Here is a 21,284-nt window from a genome sequence, read left to right on the forward strand (position 1 = left end):
ATTTTATAAGTGATTAACTATAAAATATGATCTCAAATATTTAAGAGTATTGTTCTGAACTAAAAGAAAATGAGTCAGAAATATTTCATATAAAGATATTTTTATTTTTTTTACAGGTAGCAAAACTTGCATGTTATCTACCAAGATTGACAAGATATGGAAAAAGGTAAAGACTTTAAACATCAGAATATATGTAATTTTTGACCACATTTGCCTTAAATGTTGCATTTGCATATCATCATAGTATTTGTTTGAAGTATTTTAATCTGTAACATTTAAAAAAACTTATCTTATATCTGACCGGTATCCATACCATGGTTATTGGAAAGGTACGTATTTGAACAATTCTGCTCAGAATGAGCTATTTTATTTACTTACATTTCAAATGCTATCCACCTTCCAGGTCTCCCCTCCACAAATCCCATCCCCATTCCCTTTGTTTCTAACAGTGTGTTCCTCCACCCACTCACCCGCTTACCCACCTACCCACTCCTGCCTCACCATTCTAGCCTCCCCCTACACTGTGGTATCAAACCTTCACAGGACCGAGGGCCTCCCCTCCTATTGTTGCCAGTTAAGGCAGTCCTCTGCTATATATGTAGTTGGAGCCATGGACCCATCTCTCTTTGATTGGTGGTTTAGTCCCTGGGAGCTTTGGGGGAGAGGGGGTCTGGTTAATTCATATTGTTGTTCTTCCTATGGGGTTGCAATCCTTCTGCTCCTTCAGTTCTTCCACTAATTCTTCCACTGGGGTCCCCAGCTCAGTCCGATGGTTAGCTGTGAGTATCTGTATCTGTATTGGTCGGGTGCTGGGAAAGTTTCTCAGGGGACAGCTATACCAGGCTCCTGTCTGCAAGTGCTTCCCTGCATCAACAATAGTGTAGGGGTTTGGTATCTGCAGATGGGATGGATCCCTAGGTGGGGCGTTCGCTGCATGGCCTTTCTTTCAGTCTCTGCCCCATGTTTTTGTCCCTGTGTTTCCTTTAGACAGGAACAATGCTGGATTAAAATTTTTGAAATTGGTGGGTGGTCCCATCCCTATCTGGTGGCGGTAGTCTCTACAGGTTCTCTCTCCCTTTTGTTGTGCATTTCAACTAATGTAATCCCTTTGGGTCGTAGGAACCTCTACTTCCCTGGTGTCTGAGACTTTCTAGTGGCTACCATAGCTCCCCACCCCTCCACTGCTACATATTTCTATTCATTTTCCTGACCCTCTGGGCTCCTCTCCTGTCTCTTGGCATACATGATCCAGCCCCTATTTTTTCATCTCCCTCCCCTTTCCCACCCAGGTCCTTTCCTCCCTCTTTCTCCATTGATTATTTTCTTCCCCCTTATAAGTAGGACTGGAGTATTCATGCTTTGATCTTCCTTCTTGAACTTCATGTGGTCTCTAAATTGTATCTTGGATATTCTGAGCTTTTGGGCTAGTATCCACTTATCAGTGAGTACATGCCATGTGTGTCATTTTGTGACTGGGTTACCTCACTCAGGATGATATTTTCTAGTTCCATCCATTTGCCTAAGAATTTCATGGAGTCATTGTTTTTGATAGCTGAATACTACTCCATTGTGTAAGTGTACCACATTTTCTATATTCATTCCTCTGTTGTGGGACATATGGGTTCTTTCCAGCTTTTGGCTATTAAAAATTAGGCACTAACCATATCTCATGACATGATAATTGAAGATAATTGACCTATAAAACCAACCATCTGCAAAAACAATAACCTGCATACCAAGCTAAGACATTGGTCATATCATTTTCCTGGTGGGATCAGAAAGGAAAAGGCATAGCTGAAAGTTAGAAAAGGAACTTGCAGGATAACACTCTGAAGACATTATGAAATACAATTGATATACCAAAAGATATAATCTGTGTCATTTTAGCATTTTGAAAGAGAAATAAGAACAGGTTACCTGATGGTACGAGTTGAATGTGGAGTCCATAAAAGAGATCATAAAAGAAGAGAAATACATCAGAGTAATTTCAGAATTGTCCAAGGAGAAGGACACAGGGCTCTGCTGGCTGCCTCAGACCATCATAACCATTATGATAATTCTCCTAATTGCCCTTGCTCACCAAGCAATATTCTGACGACACCTGCTTCCCATAAAGCCTTTATTACTGCAGTGAGGATATACTGACCAGCTGACACAAAGACTCCTGACCTTTGAAAGTCCTATCTCATTTGAATTAATATATTAGCAATCTGTTTTGTAGGTTAGAACTTCTTGCGCTTGATTAATGTGAGGTTGTCACGGAGCCAGATACATTCTGGGTTACTTGAAAACCATAATTTCTTTACATGTTGATCATGTAAACCTAGAACACAGTACTTTATCTACAGTTTTGACATTAGCTGTCTCTGGGGGCAGTCAACAATCCTTTCAGAATGTTTTCCCTCTCCTGAAATTCAATAGATAAAATCCATCTGTCCCGTGTTCACGGTGGAATGATATAAATATTCTCCAAAAAAAAAAGATGTTGAACATCACTGTAATGCTACCACTTCATCAGTCACTACACAGTCATCCTCATGAGACCCCAGCCTGAAAACGAGGAAATGGAGCTGATTAATCATGGGATCTCAGTCTCTAAACCTGTATCAACAATAAATCTCTTTGATACATTATCCATCCTTAGGTATGTCATTATTTCATAGTGGTGAAAACAACCTAATTCGCCTGTGGAATTTCCAAAGATTTTTTTGGAACTCCTTTTTGTGGACTCTGTTTTAGAAACTGTGGCTCTCTGAGTCATTCTATACATCTTAAAACTGATCTTCCTGAACTATAGAGTTGCCTGGGCTCCATTTGAATTCCACTGCTCGTGCTGTAGCTGGAAGGTTTCCTAGCACTGAGGTGATTCGAAAGGAATTCAGAGTGGAGTAATGAATCAGGGGTTAAGAGCACTTGCTTCTCCTGCAGAGGACCTGAGTTTGGATCCAACACTAACATACATGGTGGCTCATGATAATCAGTAACTTCACTTCAAAGGGATCTGTGCCCCTTTCCGGACTCAGTAGGGAGGGCACACAAAGGGTTTACAGATATAAATGTAGGCAAAATACCTATGCATGTATACAATTTAAAATAATAAACAATTTAAAAATTGTAAAGAACACTATCTATTGGGTTTTACCACAGGGAACAAAGATTGTCTGCAACTCTGAATGTCTATGAGGAATTTATGGCAATATTTATGGCCATGAGACAGAATGGAGGATCAATAGATGGAAATTTACTGAGAGGAAACATCGGGAATAAGTGTGATTTTAGTTAAACCTAGAAGCAGATTGAAGTTAGTTGATATCATCTGGACAATGGAAGACAATGAAGAACACAGTCAGATAATGAGGATGAAGAATTTGGTACATGTGGCTTATTAGGATTCATAACAAAACTGAACAGTGCAGATACATATAGGGGTGGCAAAAAGGAGGGCGTGGCCAAGAGTTCAAAGATGGTGACTAAAGTCTGGTGGAGAAACGAACCTTTGTCACTTATTGGAAATAAACTGTTTATGTCCATCACGGGGCATTGCTCTGAATTATATCATACTTTTCATCTTTTCCCAGTTGTTTTAGGCTAAAATTAAAGTTTTGTTCTATTTCATGGGTGAGAAATTATAACCTTGCCTTATTTTTCATAAACCCATACTAAGTAGGGAGATAATGCATTATCACTTGAGGGAGTTCTTGAGGTTTTATGACAGTCTTAATGACAAATGAAATGCTCAGTGTTCTATCTGAACTATCCAAGCCACGTTCATCACAGCCATGAGGATATAAAACTAGTCTCAATGAAGCTCATTTCCAAGCAAAAACCACACCCCATTGGTTATAACTTTATGGCACTATGATGGAATTCAGAGTAGTTTAAGTGTAATTTAAGTAGTTTCCAAATAAAAAAGACAAATTATTAACTTTTCAATTATTCATGATTTGGTTCCTCTTGTTCTTGAAATTTGCAATGCAACACAAGTCCAGAAGGTACCTCACAAGTTTCTTTGCCCCTGCTAAGTGTATGGGATATGTGATTATATAAATTGAGGAGTCAATGGTTGTGATGAAAATCCTCACTGCATAGGCAATTGTCTACTTGGATATTCAAGTACAATACAGTAGCTCATGAAAGATTTATCATGATAGCTGAAAATAACCTTGAAATTTTTGGTTTAATATTCTTAAAATCAACTCTATTAATGGTGCAAATAATTCCCTAGGTGGATATATTTTATGACTTTTTTTACAAAATCTATTAAAATATTTTTCTATACATTCATGTAAAAGCCAATAAAATGTCTTCTTTTTGTTTTTCAAAGTTCAGCATTTCATTTGTTTGTAACAAAAATTTGTATGTATCAAATATTTCTGTTCAAGTGAATCAATAAACTTTGTAATGTCATCTAACTTAGAAGACAATTTTTTCTGGGATCTTACTTTGATTCCTTTATTAGTCAAACCTAAGACTACTTCCGATAACGTTATGAATGTCTAGACAGACTAAAATGTTAGGAAGAAAGGTTTTTCATTTCTTCTCAGTGATTATTAATCTTCAATAGATAGATGCTTCACTAGGTTCGCTGATACTATGAAAGTCTTTCAAACAAAATAGATTTCACTAGGCACAATTCTAACTTGGGTAGACCATAAACTGGAATATTTCCAATAAATTACACTGTTTCTTTTGATGTTAATGGTTCAAGGGCTACATTTTTGTAATCTTTGCTCTAACCAGTGGTTCTCAACAGTGCCAGCACCTTAGAAAATCTTATTTTCAGATATTAGTTCTGGATCCTCATGGATGGTAAAATCTAATGATGTCAACTTCCTTATATATAATAGTACAATGTGGGTATTTTAGTCTAAAGACAACTTCTTATGTTTTAAGAAACCTCTAAATTATTCATAATATCTACTATAATACAAAGAGTATGTAGATTTTTGTTAGGGCATGGTACAAGGAAAAAGTCTAAACACATTCCCCATAATTTCAACATTTTAATTGTGCATACTTCATTTGTTGAATTCATGGCTACAGCCCAAGAGATATGTATGTCTGGCCATGCAAGCTCTTTGGGCTTTTCATGATAGTAGATAACTATTGGAATAGCATTGAACCTGGAGTCATGCAAAGGAATCCCAATTATAAATACCAAGAAAATTACAGTTGCTCCCTGAACTTTATTCACTTTTGTCAAAGTCTTAAAGACTCTTTTATTGCCTATAATGCCATTGAAATTTAGGCTTGCAGCGACAAATGTGAATGGGAAAATGATATTCTTATATTACAGTCTCAAAAATAAAAAAGACCTTGCTAAAAGTTACTAAATGTAATTTAAATTTTGCTTATGTTCTATATAACCTCCAATAGTCAATACTCTTATCTTCTCTTGATAGGTTGCCTTCCAATATTTTATTCTTTGTAATTAATATCTTAAGAGATCATTGTGTGAGTGTGTATCTGTGTCTCTGGGTATGTATGTATATATGTATGCATGCATGCATATATGTATGTGTATAGTTACACTCTCACAAATGTGTGGAGGCTAGAAATTAGGTTATCTTTCTCAATCATTTCCTATCTTATTTCTTTTGAGTTAGGGTCTTTCACTAAGGCTAAAGCCCATTTCCACTAGACTGGCTGGACAGCAACCTCCTGGGACTCACCTGGCTTTCCTCCTTCTCTGGTGATGTGGGTATGTTCTATCATGTAGAAGAATGGGATGTGAACTGAGATTCTCATACTTGCCCAGCAAGTACTTTAAGCACTGAGACATCTTCCTGGACCTTGGACCTCTTTAATGTAAAAATGTTTTGCCCAAGTTACTCTCTCTTGGACATTTTTTTCTTTTTCCACACAACCTTTCTTCCACTGATTTGAGTACAGATTTTTAGTTAAATGATGAGTACTGATTTTCTGCTTCAGATCAAGAGCTGACCAAACCAAGAATGGCATATTCACATTTTCACAGTCAACTTTTGTGTTTATAACTCTCTTGACATTTTACTTCCAGTGTTATCCCCCATCCTGAGCTGCTCATTTATCTATGTTGGCTGGCCAATTTTCTCTTCTGATTATTCACATTTATTATGTCATTTGACATAATATGCAGTAACCAATGGTGGAGGTGCTTTAAACGTGACCTAATTGGTCACTAATCTCAGTGTGTACTTGTTATTTGTATAAATGTTTGTGGACTAATACACTAGCAGTAAAGTTTTTCCTGTGTTTTCACTCATAGTTAATTTATAATTGCCATTTAAATTTAAGCCATGTTTGTGGAAAGATGCTACTTAAGCATGATAGCTGAACCTTGTGTGTCGAGCTATGACAGGAAAGGAATGCCTTCATTAATATTCCACACTTCGTGCTAAAATGATGGAACTTCTGAGATGGTATTATTGCATGTTCACTCTTGTACTATACTAATATGAATTCAAGTTCCATGTTTACAAATATGTGTGTGTCTGTATGTGTGTGTGTTTGTGTATATGTGTGTGTTTGCTTATTTATTTGTGTAGGTGCCTGTGTGTGTGTGTGTGTGTGTGTGTGTGTGTGTGTGTGTGTGTGCCTGATTGTCACCATGAATGTGTAGAGGTCAGAGGACAACTTGCTTGAGTTGGTTCTCTCTTTCTTCCAGGTGGGGGGATTTAACTCTAATAGTCAGGTTCAATGTCCAGTGACTTTCCCTACTGATCATCTTATTGACCTATGGCCAAGTTTCAGCCACTGTCCTGCAATACCATTTGTCAAACTTGAGCCCTCAGGCAGACCACCTGCATCTTATGATAGCACAGCTCCATCCCAGACACTATAATTCAAATGTCACAAATATTAATGAATTATCTGTCCTAATGCTTGACCGATTACCAGAATTAGTCTTCCATGAATTTTCAGGCTATGGATTTGCTATGATTTTATGGGCCACATTTGGGTATTTTGTATAAAAGCAGTGCCTGTAACTATGACAACTACTTTGGTTTCCAAGTATAAGGGCATCAGAGTATTTGTCACTTGAAGAAGACTGGCTCTATGTGATTAAACAGTTACTGATGAAGGAGGAGTTCAGGGCTATCTCTTGTACTCGTCTCTTTAACTACTGGCCACTGAAAAACTGTGGAAGAAAATGAATCATTATCTTCAATTGTGCAGCCTGTAGTGAGCCCATAAGGCCTCAGTGAATCCTTCTAAATGTGGAGTTGAAAGGTATGTGATGAAGGAACAATTAGAATGCATATATGACATGAATGTATGGAAACCCCGAAGAAACACAGAGGTGGGAGGGATTGAAAATGACACTGCATGGCCTGCACACATGGGCATATCACACACACACACACACACACACACACACACACACACACAGATATAAGACATACTATACATGCAGACATATACACACAACACACAGAGACACGCAGACATACACACAGGTATAAACACACAACACAAACACACACACAATATACACACACATAATAAACACACACACATACACACACAATTACCTTTTGCGGAAATGTTCCTTCATTTGATTAGTCCTGTACAGTTTGTGATTATGTGTCTTAAAAATAGTTAAATGAGCTACATCTCTGTGTGTTTTCCCATGAAGTAGGAGTGGAGAGGACTTTATCCAGTCTTCCACCATAAGCCACCCTCAGGTGAGACTTTCTCACTGAGGTTTATGTACAATGCCAAGTGTATACAGTTGTCTACTTGATTGATTTTGATTGATAAGAATTAATAACTGTCAGGGAGATAATAGCCAACTTGATGAAGTAATTACAAAACCATTTTATTTGCCTCCTTAATTCCACCTAGTTATTTAGCCCAATAAATCTAATAACTCTCATTACTAAACACCTATATTGAATCAATACTCGGTGTTCTTTCTGCTGATCAGTTATTAGTTTAGTTGGCCTGACATAACAAAATAGACCAGCTACAGTTTATACAATGTAGATTGTCTCATAGCTTGGAACTCAACAAGTCCAATGTTAAGGTGTTGGCAACTTGGGTTTCTCTTCAGGTTTCCTTCTTGTTTCCCAGATGACCATGATGCACCTGTGTTTTCACGCAGCCATCCAATTCTGCTCATATGTACCAACTTCTGTGTCATTGGTCCAATCAGACCTATTTTAACTTAAAAATTACTTTTAGAATCATCCTTATAGACAGTCACATTCTCTTGTTACTGGTATGTATTAATTGTGAGAGTCATAATTCAGTTCCTATCCAGACATTTTTGTATCCTGATCTATCTCACAGGCTCTATAATTCAAATCTTGCTTTTCTGTTTTCTCTACTTCCCATCATCTCTCTTTCGTTCTTGTATTTTAAATAAATGATTTTTTATTATTTAAAATTTTCAATTTCTATGATTCTTTCTTATAAAATGGCATGGATGTTAGGTATGATAATGTAATTTCCAATGCTGGATAATAGGTTGTACAAATTACAAGATATTACTTCCTAAAAATGTCACTGTGGTTGGCAAGGTGCTGGTCTTTCACAGTATATAATTGAGGCTCTGAAACATTTTATTTTTTTCTTGGAGAAATGGCAAATTCTCTGTTTTCGAAATAATGTTAAATTTATAACATGTTTTCCAAAAAAGTGACAAAGGTGCTGTAGAAAGAGCCAGTTGTAAAATTGGCCAGAGGTAAAATTTGCATGTTATATAGTACCTACCTCTGGTGGGCCTAAGATGACTTATTTCTCTTCTAGGTAAATTAAATAAGCACTCCCCACATTTAGTGCTTTACTTCACCTCTAAATGTTTTTGAAAAATGTAGTTATACTATACCTCTAAAAGGCTGATTTTAATAAATCACACTATTAAAAGTTTAAATTCAGTTAATTATGAATGATCTTCAAGGCAATGCATATTAGATTAACTTACATATATATATACGTATACACATATATATATTTATATATATTATATATATATATATATATATATATATATATATATATATATATATATAATGAAATTCATCATGTGAATGCCCCTGGTAATTTCTTTCTAATAATACAAATTATAATTAATTCAATAACAGGACTTTATAATTCTCCCATTCATATTGAGAAGTTGCCTTTGATGTGCGTATTTTGCATTTTGAATAAATATTTATCTTAAATGGATTTCCAACTTCTATGCCTTATATTGCAAACAAGTTTACTTCCATGACAAAATTATATTTTGTCTAAGTGAATGATTCTTGTGATTCCAATGATAAAATATCTTTTGATTCTAAATTATTTTATATTAAAACCCAATTAATAGGTATTAAACAATGAATACATTTGGACAGACTGTATTTCAAATGGGTTGAAACTGTTGTTTCAAAACAATGCAACCAGCAGTAGGCTCCACATATTTTAAATGATGGAAGTTTGAATGTAACTCCCAATTACAAAATTATAGAAGGTATTTGCTGTGGTGACATTAGTTCAAGTGTCAATGAGTCTAAGAAAGTGTTAACTACTCTCATCTCTGGTGATGTTAGCCTTAGGCCATTTATGACTGTCATGTGACCTAGGATATTATCTTTCCCTAACATTTCTCAATGTATCTGATTCACAACGGACCTACTACTCACTTGCTCTAATTTTATATAAAACTATGAATGATATTTGATTCATATCAAGTATGAATAATCCATGCAACAAATATAGTTTATAGACTAAAATTCTTACAAGGTACTGGACTTATTGGATCAAGATTCAAGGTACACTCTAAAACCAAATTGGAAATAGAAGTGAATAAACCCTCCAGGCAACAGCATCTGTTTCCTCAGCTATGTTTTCTCTAAGTCTCTCTCCAGGGAAAGTTCAGTTCTAGTGATGTCATTGTTATTAGTTGTGCAACTCCTACTGTTTGATGTTTAAAACCAGTTTTTCTCATAGTAAGAATGATGCTTATTTTCTTTCTGAATGTCCAGTTTTCCTTGCTATGTCTGGGCAGGACTTAACATCCCTTACTTTCCCACACTGATAATTTCATCTATCCTGAATGAACAAGTTGATGCTAATGTTCATTATTATGTTGTCATTCACGGAGACAGTCTTCTTGTCACAGAAGAAGATGAACATCAAGCCAAGGTATTCTTTGTTCTGACAAGCAGATACCACTTTTAAAACACTGCCAACCTTAAATCCACCACACAATACAGCAGTTTAAGCATTAGTCTAAGTCCTTCCCATTGGGTGTTTGTCATTCAACTAAATAATGATTTACCTATAGAAACCTTGTTTCTACTAAAAGCTATAGCTGTCTTTTAAGACAGGACAAGAAGAATCTACCTTGCTGAAATAAAGACCTTCTTTCTCTTCCTTTCTTGTGATTCTCAGATTAGAAGTATCTTTACATAGTTTATGCTGTGAATAGTTCAGCCCACTGGGATGTTAGCTATACTGTTATGCTATTATAATGGGGAGATCTATACAGAACTTTACTAGAATACAGCCTTAGTCAGTGGTTATCTAATAGGATGCATGTGATTATTTCAATCTTCTTGTATCTATTGAGGCCTGTTTTGTGACTGATTTTTGTCAATTTTGGAGAAGTTATTGTGAGGTGCTGAGAAGAATGTATATTCTTTTGTTTTAGGATGAAATGTTCTATAAATATCGGTTAATTCCATTTGGTTCACAACTTCCGTTAGTTTCTCTATGTCCTGTTTAATTTCTGTTTCCATGATTTGTTCACTGATGAGAGTGGGGTGTTGAAATCTCCTACTATTATTGTGTGAGGTGTAATGTGTGCTTTGAGCTTTAGTAAGGTTTCTTTTATGAATATAAGTGCCCTTGCATTTGGAGCATAGATATTTAGGATTGAGAGTTCATCTTGGTGGACTTTTTCCTTTGATGAATATGAAGTATCCTTCCTTATCTTTTTTGATAGCTTTTGGTGGAAAGTCAATTTTATTCAATATTTAAATGGCTAATCCAGCTTATTTCTTTGGGACATTTGCTTGGAAAGTTGTTTTCCAGCCTTTTATTCTGAAGTAGTATCTGTCTTTGTGTCTGAAGCGTGTTTCCTGTATACAGCAAAATACTAGCTCCTCTTTATGTATTCATTCTGTTAGTCTATGTATTTTTATTGGGGAATTAAGTCCATTGATGTTAAGAGATATTAAGGAATGGTGATTGTTGCTTCCTGTTATTTTTTTTGCAGGATTAATATAGTAAAAATGGCCATTTTGCTGAAAGCAATTTACACATTCAGTGCAATCCCCATCAAAATTCCAACTCAATTCCTACAGAGTTAGAAAGAGCATTTTGCAAATTCCTTTGGAATAACGAAAAACCCAGGATAGTGAAAACTATACTCAACAAATAAAAGAACTTCTGGCAGAATCACCATCCCTGAACTTAAGCAGTATTACAGAGCAATATTGATAAAAACTGTATAGTATTGGTACAGAGTCAGGCAGTTAGACCAGTGGAATAGAATTGAAAATCCAGAAATGAACCTGCACACCTATGGTCACTTGATCTTTGACAAAGGAGAAAAACCATTGAATGGAAAAGAGATCGAATTTTCAACAAATGGTGCTTGTTCAACTGGAGGTCAGCGTGTAGAAGAATGCAGATCGATCACTCATATGGCTCTGTACAAAGCTCAAGTCCAAGTGGATCAAGTACCACCAAATAAAACCAGATATGTTCAAATTAATAGAAGAAAATATGGGGAAGAATCTCAAACACATGGGTACTGGGGAAAATTTCCTGAACGGAACACCAGTAGGACTTCATAAAATTGCAAAGCTTCTGTAATGAAAAGGACACTGTCATTAGAAAAAAACTGGCAACCAACAGATTGGGAAAAGATCTTTACCAATCCTACACCTGATAGAGGTCTAATATCCAAAATATACAACGAACTCAAGAAGTTAGATTTCAGAGAACCAAATAACCCTATTAAAAATGGGGTACAGAGCTAAACAAAACATTCTCAGATGAGGAATATCGAATGGCTGAGAAGTACCTAAGGAAATGATCAACATTTTTAGTAGTCAGGGAAATGCAAATCAAAACAACCCTAAGATTTTTACTTCACACCAGTCTTAATGCCTAAGATCAAAAACTCAGGTCAAAACAGATTCTGGCAAGGATGTGGAGAAAGAGGGAACTCTTCCATTGTTAGTGGGATTGCAAGCTGGTACAAGCACTCTGGAAATCAGTCTGGAGATTCCTCAGAAAATTGGACATAGTAGTACCTGAATACCCAGCTATACCAGTCTTAGACATATACCCAAAAGATGCTCCAACATATAATATGGACACATGCTCCACTATGTTCATAACAGCCTTATTTATAACAGCCAGAAGCTGGAAAGAACCTAGAATTCCCTCAACAGAGGAACAGATGTAGAAAATGTGGTACATTTACACAACTGAGTACTACTCAGCTATTAAAAACAATGACTTCATGAAATTCTTAGGCAAATGGATGGAACTAGAAAATATCTTCTTGAGTGAGGTAACACAACCACAAAAACCACACATGGTATGCACTCACTGATTAGTAGATATTGGCTTAAAAGCTCGTATTACCCAAGATACAATCCATAGACCACATGAAGGTCAACAAGAAGGATGACCAAAGTGTGGATGTTTCAGTCCTTCTTAGAAAGGGGAATAAAAAATTCATAGGAGGAAATAAGAAGACAAAGTTTGGAGCAGAGACTAAAGGAATAACCATTCAGAGCCTGCCCCACCCGGGGATCCAGCCCATATACAAACAGCCACTAAATCCAGACAATGTTGCTGATGCCAAGAAATGCATGCTGACAGGAGCCTGATAGAGCTGTCTCCTGAGAGGCTCTGCCAGAGCATGACAAATACAGAGGCAAATGCTTGCAGCCAACCACTGAATTGAGAACAGGGTCCCCAGTGGAGGAATTAAAGAAAGGTTGATGAAGCTGAAGAGGTTTTCAAACCCATAAGAACAACAATACTAAGCAAGAAGACCTCCCAGGGACTGAACCACCATCCAGAGAGTACACATGGACTGACCCATTGCTCCAGCTGCATATGTAGCAGAGGATGGCCTTCTTGGACACCAAAGGGAGAAGAAGAGCTTGGTCCTGCCAAGCCTGGACCGTTCAGTGTAGAGGAATGTCAGGGTGGACGGCAGGAAGGGATGGACGGATGGGTGAGGGAATACCCCCATAGAAATAGGGGAAGAGGCATGAGATAGGAAGTTTATAGATGGGAAAATGGCACAGGGGATAACATTTGAAATATAAATTTCAAAATCTAATTAAGAAAATGGAAGAAGAAAAAAAGTCTTATACCCTTGAAATTTTCTTACCACTGTAACAAACGTCCTGCCATTTCTAAAGTTTGGTACAACCTCTACGGACTAGTACTAAGTGGTAGATAACAAAATTCTTGTAACTATTTTGTTGATGTTAATTCCAGTCTTCAAGAATGGGATAGCAGTTATGAAATTAACTCTTATAAAGAGAGCACACTTCATCCCTGACTTACTCCTCCATTTGCATAGCTGTCATGTACTCGCCACAAAGCCCTTACTAGAACTGACCACATGTTGATTCCATGTTTTTGAAACCTCTACAGCTGTGCTCTAAATAATCTGCTCTTTACTAAAATACAAAACGCCCTCAAGCACTTTGATGAAATGTCAGTCTTGGCTGCAAGTTTTCCTTACCTGCTGAGTCGTCTTGTTGGGCATAATTAAAATATACATGTTTTAAAAAGCAATACTTCAGGAGTGGAATGTCCTCTATTTGACTCTTATACCAGACTATGTTAATCACAAAAGAAAAATATATTCTAAATTCATATATTCCTTTGCTTCCTGGAAAGTTTCACAGTGCCCCTGCACATAATTGTAATAGAGGAAGTTATCTTTTAAGGGCCAATATAAAGAGGCTCCCCTAAGTCTCCCCTAAGTCAGGGAAGTACTAAGCCAAAAACGTCAAGTTTTGTTCATTTAATAAAACGATTTGTAAAAAAGAACTTATCTGAAGTTCTGTGCTTAGAACTGCTTTACTGGGTTTCATTAAGTGTAGTAGTTTAATTTTCTAATGATACATATGTGTGTGCATATGTGCAGACATGTGCAGGCACCCAGGTTAGAGGTGAGATCTGTTGGAATGGGCCCAACAGGGAGTTATGATCTGTCTGACCTGGGTGTTGAGAAGTGAATCAGCCTTTTACAAGAGCAATACATGTTCTGGACCACTAAACGATCTTCTTAGATGACAACTTTTATAAATTAGTCTCTCAGGGTCAGGAGAGGTGGCCCAGTTCCTAAGAGTACTTGTTCTTATACAGGACTGGCTTTGGTTCCTGGAACCCACACAGAGGCTCACAGCAAGGTCTAACTACTGTTTCAGAAAGTACAATGCCCTCTTCTGACCTTTGTAGCCAACATGCATGCAAGTGGTATATTTTACACTCATGCAGGCATAACATTTATACATATAAAATAAGTAAATATAAAAATTAACACATCAGTTTCCCTTTGTCTTTAAGGTTTTAAAGAAAGACTACTAAGGGCTCACAGTAGCAAAGCATCTAACACTTCCCCTCCCAACAATGTGGTCAGGATTTAAAACACTTGTTGTCATGTCTTACCTTCTGTTCTTCAGCTGCTACTTAGCATGGATACAACATTTCAGTGTAGGAATTGTGACCATCAAAGACCGCAACAAGTTGCTAACTGACTTTTACTTATGGAACATTTGCTATGTGGCACATGGTAGTACTTCAATAATTACCACTAGTCAAAAAGTCCTCTTAAAGATACTCATTTATTTTTGAGATTCTAATATAGTTACATTATTTCCCCCTGAAATGTACTTTGTTTTTTATTTTCAGATCCATAACATCCTTTTTTCATCAGTTTTTGTTTTACACACACACACACACACACACACACACACACACTCACTTATAAACACTTAAGTACAACCTGTTCAGGCTATATGTTACTGTATCTATGTGTTCAAAGCTGACCAGTTGATATTGGATTTCCCATTAGTGTGCTCTTCCCTGGAGAGTACTATTTCTTTCACTCTCAACATTCCTTGGTGTTGCGGTAAATCTCCAACCCAAATAAGCCTGTGCAAGGAAAACACAACTCAATATAAATACAGTCTGAGCACCTAGATTGGGCAGATCTACCACTACACTCCTCTATTCCCCAGCTATGTGATTCCTTATAGCCTGCAGTTTCCCCAGGCCACGAGCTTCAGCTCCATCTTCCTTCCACCATCTCTTTCTTACTATCCCTTGCTCCCCTCACTCTTCTTCCCCTCTCTCTCCTACCACCCAAAATTATTTTCTACACCTCTCTTCCACTGTCCAATCACTAACTCTAGCCTTTATTTTGCAAGTTAAGATGGGGAGAAGGTTCACAGGAAGTCACCTGAGTACATGATTCATTCCTCTTCCCAGGTACCCCCTCTTAGGGAAGTGGAATTAGCATCAAAATACAAAGGGCTCCAGGGCAATCCACAACACCTTGGTTGCCTACAGTTCTTTGCATAGAGTTAAGGCCTCCTGAACTTTGTCTGCATTGACGCATTTGTTGTTGCTGTCTTTGTCCAGCTCTGGTTTAGACAGTCATATTGGTGAAATTTTATAGATGAAGCTACTGACATTCCTAGGAAACACAGTCTCACAACTAACTCCTACCTTTTTTCTTTTATTGGATTTTTTTTATTTACGTTTCTAATGTTATTCCCTTTCCCTGTTTCTTGGACATAAGCCCTCCATCCCTATTGCTGTTCTCCTCTGCTCTTATATTCTTTTTGCCCCTCCTTCCATGATGATCCCTGAGCTGTAGGTGCAGAAGGTACAGTGTAGATGCATTGGTTGGGACTTGGCTCCACGGTTCTGCATTTTGTTGGTCTGTAAGTATTTCAGACTATTGTGAAGATTGTCCTTACCAGGCATCAAGAAGTCTTTTGATTTTTTTTTTATTTTATCATTTCATTTTGCAGATGCAGGAACTCAAATTTAAGGAACTAAATATTAATGCAGCAAATAAAAGATTTTTAAAAATCAATTTATCACCAAATTCATGCTCTTTGATGTTAAATAGCAGTGTGTTTAGATTTATCTACAATATGATACAAAAACAAAATGAATAAGGTTTACAAAAAACTGATTTCAATGCAAACATTTAGACAATTATTATGAAAAATAGCTAAATATTTCTATTACTATCTCTCCTGCTGCCCCACTGGTCCTTTTTCTTCCAAAATAGTCTGCCCTCTACTTTTATATATTATTTATGTTCATTTTTTTCTTTAGAATAACAAGGAAAGCATTGAACATTTGGTTTTTGAACTCTTTCTTACCTTATAACCTTTCTTCATGGTCCCAGTTTTACCCATATTTGCAAATCATAGATTTCATTTCTACTAATGAACCAAACTCTATGTTCTTATCTCTTTAACTGCTAACAAACAAACAGAATGACAAAAACAAAAAATAAATACACAGCAAATGACAATAGTAGTAGTGTACGGACTTTATGCTTACACAGAGTAAAAGCCCCAGCCCGAAGTTCTAGAATTGATAAAGTACAATGTTCACAATTGAGAAACCAATGAGTAGATTTAACAGTAAATTGGATACAGTTGAAGGGAATTAATTAACTAAGATATGAATCTGCAACAGAATCAATGGGAGCTTAGAAGACAAAGGCAAAATATCTCCAAGGAGCCAGAGGGAGTGCTAAGCCCAAGATATTATCCATTAAGATTGAAGATGAAGCCAATTTTGGTGCAACAACAAAATTATCCTTATTTTATTACTTCAGATAAGATAAACAATGTGGAGTACTTTGATAAGAAATTCTGCATGGAAGACTAATGATGCAAAAGGGAGTTGAAGGAAGAACCAATAAAATTACAGCTGCATGACAAATGCAAGCCCATATTTATGCAATAAAAGACTCATATATTTAGAATATATGTACAATGAAGATATGATAATGACATAATACAGAAACTGGGTGAAAGGAGATAAATTATTCCAGCATGCAACATTGTGTAACAACAGGACTTCAACGCTCATGCTCTCATTCCAACCACAGAACATCCTTTCCCGTTTTCCTTCTTTGCAAAACACTATCAATAGCTGGTTATTTATGTACAAAAGTTAATCAAATTTAATGAATCTATTTTATTTATCATGTTAATGGCCCCATTATTAATACATAGATTCATATATGACTCCTAGATACTAATTGACTAATTAAAATAATAAATATAAAGCAAATACATGTAAATTGATTTTTCTATAATGGAGTAATATACAAAATATTGTTCCCACGTGATACTGTTAAAACAATATTTCTTAAAAGGATGGTTTAGAAAATAATGTCTTTTTTGCTTTGTCTCTGAGCTCATGTGAAAGATATTCTGGCATAGCTTAAGCAACATAGCATTTTAATAATAGAAAACAGGGAAATTAAAGGTAACCACATCATGGGGGGAAACTTAATAATGCCATGAATAATGTTAATGTATTTACTCCTATAGGATATCACACTATTAATGTCTATTCCTATATTTGTCACGTTCATTTATATATGCATATAAAATTACTCTACAGAAAAATGGTTTAGTTTGTCATCTCTGTGTTTATTGCACTGATGAAATAACATAATGATACAGAATTCCCCCAGGTTCTCCTTATAATATAATGTTTTTAATTTTTTGAGTATTCAATATGTGAATACATTTACATAGTATGTTTAAGTGTCATGTTGACAGTGGATGAACTTATGATGTCTAATTTCCATTACTGAATGATAGAATTAATAAACACCTAGTTCTTTATCGAGGCACACATGCTAATGTGTTTGTGAAGGTGTTTCCATAGAGATATAAATGAAAAGACTAAAACTGAGTGTTTAAAGCATCATCCACTGTGTGAGATACAAGTTTGCATAAAAAGGAAAATAAAGGATAATCCAACATGATGATTGAAATTCCCTTTCTCTGCTTCTTGGTTGCACCCTGGACCAAGCTGTTCTTTCCAGCATGCCTTCTTCATGATGCTGAAACTCAGTCCTCTTAATTCTTGTGTGTGTGTGTGTGTGTGTGTGTGTGTGTGTTTGTGTGTGTGTATGTGTGTGTGTGTGTAGTTAGGCATTGGGTCATGGTGATTAGTCAAGAAACATACCCAAATGTTACATGACTTAAGTGAGCTAATTAAAATAGATGAAATAAAACATATTGCCTACAGAGCAATAGACAGGATATATAATGCTATAGGTGGTAATATTCCCCTGGTGAGTTAAAAAGAGGGTGTTTCCATGATTCAGCCAGAAGACAACGAGTAGAGCAGGCATAGGGGAGAGTGTATGACAGCTGAGGGTACGACTCATGAAGAGAGATGGCCAACAGAAAATGAGACCACAGAATTCTGTTAGAAAAAGACATTGTCATTCTTGAGTTCAGTTCATAAATGATTCTAAATACACACACACACACACACACACACACACACACATATATATATATTTGTATATATCTATACATATTCATGATTATAATGGCAAGTGTTTTTCTCTGTTTACCACCTTATTTATTAGAGGTGGGGTCATTCCTTGATACTAGAGCTCATAGGTTCTGCTTGGCTTGCTGGATAATGCACTCCAGATTTCATCTACTTCAGTACCACTCCTCTTTCATGTGCTAGAGTTACGGATGCATGCCGCCTCATGCAACTTTCCAAATTTAGTCCCTCATGTTTGTGTAGTGGTCTGAGCCTTCCCCCTAGTTTTTAGTGTTGCATATTGGAAATGTCACCTATTTTTATTTTCCTCACCAACTTAGTGAGGAAAGATTTATTTGGACTCCAGTTTCCAATCACTGTTCATCATTAAGGAATTCACTGCAGGGGCAGAAGCAGAAAACATGCAGAAAAGTTGCTTCCTTCTTGCTCTCCATGGCTTACTCAACTTGTTTACTTACCTATATAACTCAGAAGCACATGCCCATGGATGGACCACTCACAGTGACCTAAAAACATCTATATCAACCATTAGTTAATAATATGCCACACATATGTGCCCACAGGTCAACTTTATGGAGGCAAGTCAATTGAAGCACATTGAGTTGAATATTTCCAACATGACTCATGTTTTCGTTGAGTTGACAAAACTATCTAGTACAATAGACTCCTTTGTCAACTAGACACACACATATACCACTGCTTTATTCTCTTCTTTATATCTAAGACTTAATGTTAATATCACAATATCAAATATATTTTATATAAATATAACTTCAAAGTTTTCAGTCTTTAAAAATTGCAATCAACTTACAATTCCAATTTCTCTTTCAAAATATAGTCTCATAATTATTGGCTGCTATAAAATCATAAAACAAGTTAAATACTGCCCTATCCCAGATCAAAGAATCTGAGCTCAGTTACAATAAAATTAAACCAAAATCAATATTAAAGTAGTAGAAATCAATTCCTGTAGCTCAATGTTTGGCATCTGAGACTCTTGATCTTTCAAGATCCATAAGGTACTTTTTTTCACAATGAGTTTGCCATCACAGTGCATGTAATGTGAAAAACATTGCTAATTCTAAGCCAAAAGTGGGAAAGGAAAAGACTCATATCAACATCACCATCATTGGTCACATAGATTTAGGCAAGTCCACTACAACCTGCCATCTAATTCACAAATGTCAGGGAATTGTCATAGAGAATTTTGAAAAGGAAGCTGCTGAGATGAGAAAAAGATTCTTCAACTATGCCTAGGTCTTAGACAAACTAAATGCTGAGAGTGAACCTGGTATCACTATTGATATCTCCTGTTGAAATGTGAGACCAGGAAATAGTATTTGATGATTATCTCATTGATGCCCCAGGGCATAAAGACTTTATAAAAACATAATTGTGATGGTTGTTGCTAGTCTTGGGCAGACCCAGGGCATGTCCTTTTGGTTTACACCCTGCTGTGAAACAGCTAATTGTTGTTAATACAAAGGAATCTACCAAACCACTGTACAGCCAGAAGAGGTCTGAGGAAGTCGTAAAGGAAATCAACAGCTAAGAAAATTGGCTACAACACTGATACAGTGACATTTGTGTCAATTTCTGATTGAAATGGTGACAACATGGAGGAGTCAAGTGTTGGCATACCTTGGTTCAAGGGATGGTAATTCACCCTTAAATATGGCAGGACCAGTGAGAGCATACTACTGGAAGCTTTGCATTATATCCTGCCACTAACTCGTCCAACTGATAAGCCTCTGCGACTGCCCCTTAAAGATATTTATAAAATTTATGGTTTTGGAACTGTTGCTGTGGGTCAAGTGGATATTGGTGTTCTCATCTCAAACCTGGCATGGTGAGTGATATCCTTTGCTTTAGTCAGTATCCCAGGAAAAGTAAACATGTTAAAATGTACCATGAGGCACTGAGTAAAACTCTTCCTGGTAAGCATGTGGGCATTGATGCAAAGTACATTAGATGTGCCAACAATTGCTGGTGACAGCTAAAATGACCTACCAGTGGCAGCAACTAGCTTCACTGTTCAAGTGATTATCCTACACCATCCAGGCCAAATTAGTTCTGGCTGTGCTCCTGTGCTGGATTGCCATACTGCTCCCATAGCTTTCAGGTTTGCTGAACTTAACAAAAAGATCAATCATTGTTCTGGTAAGAACCTGGAAGATGGCCCTAAATTCTTGAAGTCTTGTGATTCAGCCATTGTTGATATGGTCACTGGCAAGTCCATGTGTGTTAAGAACTTCTCTGAAATTCTTACATTATGTTGTTGTTGCTGCTGTTGTTGTTGTTGTTGTTGTTGTTGTTGTTGTTGTGACAGGCAACAGACAGTTGCTCTGGGTGTTATCAAAGCTGTAGACAAGAAGGTTTCTAGAGCAAGCAAAGTCACTAAATCTGCCGAGAAAGCTCAAAAGACTAATTAATATTATTCCTAACACCTGCCACCCCACTTTTAATTGGTGGTGGAAGAATGGTCGAAGAATTGTTTGTCTCAATTGGTTTATGTCTAACAGTGAAAGCCATGCTAATGATAACAATGCATCATAAAACCTTCAGAAAAGAAAGAGAATGTTCTGTGGAGTGTGTGTGTGTGTGTGTGTGTGTGTGTGTGTGTGTGTGTGTGTGTGTGTGTGTGTTTCAGGTTTAAGTTATTCATTTTCAAAATAAGTACTTACTAAAGGAAATAACTTGACCAAGAATGTGTCACAGAATTTCGAGACCCATAAAAACAAGTTTAATGACAAAAGAAAGAG

At 36.6% G+C, this 21,284-nt stretch overlaps 1 pseudogene; it reads left to right on the forward strand.

The window, feature by feature from the left end:
* Window positions 1-314: 314 nt before the first annotated feature.
* On the forward strand, window positions 315-20,954 carry Eef1a1-ps1 (eukaryotic translation elongation factor 1 alpha 1, pseudogene 1; annotated as a pseudogene).
* Window positions 20,955-21,284: the final 330 nt, after the last annotated feature.

Source organism: Rattus norvegicus, chromosome 9, assembly GCF_036323735.1.
Source record: "Rattus norvegicus strain BN/NHsdMcwi chromosome 9, GRCr8, whole genome shotgun sequence".
Lineage (NCBI taxonomy): Eukaryota > Metazoa > Chordata > Mammalia > Rodentia > Muridae > Rattus > Rattus norvegicus.